The following is a 3,394-nucleotide window of genomic DNA, read 5'->3' as shown; positions in this document are numbered from 1 at the left end:
TAGGGTTTAGCCATTACGATCTCGTGGTAGATCAACTCTTGTAATCCTCATATTCATCAAGATCAATCAAGTAGGAAGTAGGGTATTACCTCCATCAAGAGGGCCCGAACCTGGGTAAACATCGTGTCCCCCGTCTCCTGTTACCATTGACCTTAGACGCACAGTTCGGGCCCCCCTACCCGAGATCCGCCGGTTTTGACACCGACAATACCCAAGCAACACGGGAAGTCCTAGACTTGTGCCGCAAGTTCTTCAATGAGTTCATCCAGGCCTTGTAGGTCACGTACCACCTCCAGAGGTGACTTGGCAGGTGATATAGATGCGTCTCTTGCTAGCCTAGGCCAAACCATAGTGGTAGGCAGTGTAGACAGCCCATCATCCTCAGACTCAACAGAATCATCATTGAATAGAATTAATGGATTTTGTGCTGATCCTTCCAAACAAACCTTACAGGAGCAATATCCGAGGAAAAGATTATACCGGCCCGATCATGACTGAGTGTATCCCGTGAAAAGCGGATGTCCAGTGAAACGGACCCAAACTGAATGGCCGGAGATGCCACCGACGGCAAGGCTACCGGCGGCGAGCTAACATCAACATGATTAACCATAGGATTTGCAACTATTAACTCTTGCGGGTCAAGAGTATAGCCTGCATCTTGCTGAACTATGGAGATATCCTTGATGATGTTTGCTAAGACTACATCGGTGTTTCCCCCAAGAGGAGAGGATGATGTAGCATAGCAACGGTAGGTATCTCCCTCAGTAAAGAAACCAAGGTATCGAACTAGTAGGAGAACCAAGCAACAAAACGTAAACAGCCCCTGCACACAAATAACAGCCACTCGCAACCTGACATGTTAAAGGGGTTGTCAATCCCTTTCGGGTAACGGCGCCAGAAGGCACGATGACGGGAGAAAATTATAATAGATTGAAATAATATATCGCAAATAAAATAAGGGACAATTGCATTTTTACCCCTAGTTGGTTCCTACCCACGGGTTTTGCCCTTACTTTTCGAGCTTGCTCAGTTTTGCCCTTACTTTTTCCGTCGTGGTCCCTCGAATGCCCTTTGACCGTTGGACCAAAAGTTTGAAAATTCAAAACTAATTCATATGAACTCAGAAAAATGCAAATAAGAAATGAAAATGTTTAGATAAACATTACTTTTATGTGCATATCATTTGCATTCAGGACAAAAGCACCCTTTAAACGACCTGAGGTAATTAATGGTATTAACATTATTAAAAATAAAAAGGTATAAACAATATTTTTTCATGAATAAAAATTACATGCAAATGTAGGTGATGTTTTCTAAACATCCAGATATCTTATTTGCATTTTTCTGAGTTTGTATCATCTTGTTATGAATGTTCTAACGACTTGGATCATTATTTGGAAACTTCATAAAAAATGGATACGAACTCAGCAAAATGCAAATAAGATATCTGGATGTTCAGGAAACATCACCTACATTTGCATGTAATTTTTATTCATGAAAAAAAATATTGTTTATACCTTTTTATTTTTAATAATGTTAATAACATTAATTACCTCAGGTAGTTTAAAGGGTGCTTTTGTCCTAAATGCAAATGATATGCACATAAAGGTAATGTTTGTCTAAACATTTTGATATCTTATTTGCATTTTTCTGAGTTCATATGAATTAGTTATGAATTTTCAAAGTTTTGGTCAAATGGTCAAAGGGCATTCGAGGGACCTCGATGGAAAAAGTAAGGGCAAAACTGAGCAAGCTCGAAAAGTAAGGGCAAAACCCGTGGGTAGGAACCAACTAGGGGCAAAAATGCAATTGTCCCATAAAATAAAGTGTAGCAAGATATTTTTGTATTTTTAGTTTAATAGATCTGAATAAAAACGCAAAGGAAAAATAGATCGCAAGGCAAATATATGAGAAAGAAGACCCGGGGGCCGTAGGTTTCACTAGTGGCTTCTCTAGAGAAAAATAGCAAACGGTGGGTAAACAAATTACTGTTGGGAAATTGATAGAACTTCAAATAATCATGACGATATCCAGGCAATGATCATTACATAGGCATCACGTTCAGGATTAGTAGACCGACTCCTGCCTGCATCTACTACTATTACTCCACACATCGACCGCTATCCAGCATGCATCTAGTGTATTAAGTTCATGGAAAAACGGAGTAATGCCATAAGAACGATGACATGATGTAGACAAGATCCATTTATCTATATGGCGGTAGATATAGATCTCATCTTTTTATGTAGTAGCAACGAGACATACGTGTCGGTTCCCTTTCTGTCACTAGGATCAAGCACCGTAAGATCGAACCCACTACCGGGCACATCTTCCCATTGCAAGACAAATAGATCAAGTTGGCCAAACAAAACCCAAATATCGGAGAAGAAATATGAGGCTATAAGAGATCAAAGAAACTCAAATAACTTTCATGGATAAAAAAAGATATAACTGATCATAAACTCGAAGTTCGTCAGAACCCAACAAACACACCGCAAAAGACTTACATCATATGGATCTCCAAGAGACCATTGTAATGAGAATCAAAAGAGAGAGAGGAAGCCATCTAGCTACTAACTACGGACTCGAAGGTCTACAAAGAACTACTCACGCATCATCGGAGAGGCACCAATGGAAGTGGTGAACCCCTCCGTGATGGTGTCTAGATTGGATCTGGTGGTTCTGGACTCTGCGGCGGCTGGATGAATATTTCGTCGACTCCCCTAGGGTTTGTGGATTTTTGGGGTATTTATAGAGTAAAGAGGCGGTCTGGGGGGCACCCGAGGTGGGCACAACCCACCAGGGTGCGCCTGGGCCTCCTTGCGCGCCCTGGTGGGTTGTGCCCTCCTCGAGGCACCCCCAGGTGCAACCAGGGGCCATTGCCTTCCTTCTGCCAATAAAAAATCATCGTGGAGTTCGTGGCATTTGGACTTCGTTTGGTATTGATTTCTTGCGATGTAAAAAGCATGGAAAAAACAACAACTGGCACTTGGCACTATGTCAATAGGTTAGTCCCAAAAAATGATATAAAATGACTATAAAATGATTATAAAACATCCAAGATTGATAATAAAACAACATGGAACAATAAAAAATTATAGATACATTGGAGACGTACCAGCATCCCCAAGCTTAACTCCTACTCATCCTCGAGTAGGTAAGTGATAAAAACAGAATTTTTGCTGTGGAGCGCCGTTCATCAAGTCATATCATATTCTTTTCTTTATAGCATGGACATTTGGACTTTTATGTGATTCAAAGTAATAGTCTAGTTTTGACATAATAATTTAGATACTCAAGCATATCAATGAGCAACCATGTCTTTCAAAATATCAATGCTAAAACAAGTTATCCCGAGCCCATCATGCTCAAACATTGATCCATTCATGAAACA

Source organism: Aegilops tauschii, chromosome 5 (genome assembly GCF_002575655.3).
Source record: "Aegilops tauschii subsp. strangulata cultivar AL8/78 chromosome 5, Aet v6.0, whole genome shotgun sequence".
In the NCBI taxonomy this organism is placed as follows: domain Eukaryota; kingdom Viridiplantae; phylum Streptophyta; class Magnoliopsida; order Poales; family Poaceae; genus Aegilops; species Aegilops tauschii.
The sequence above is the reverse complement of the archived record's forward strand: the minus strand, read 5'-3'. Positions refer to the sequence as shown.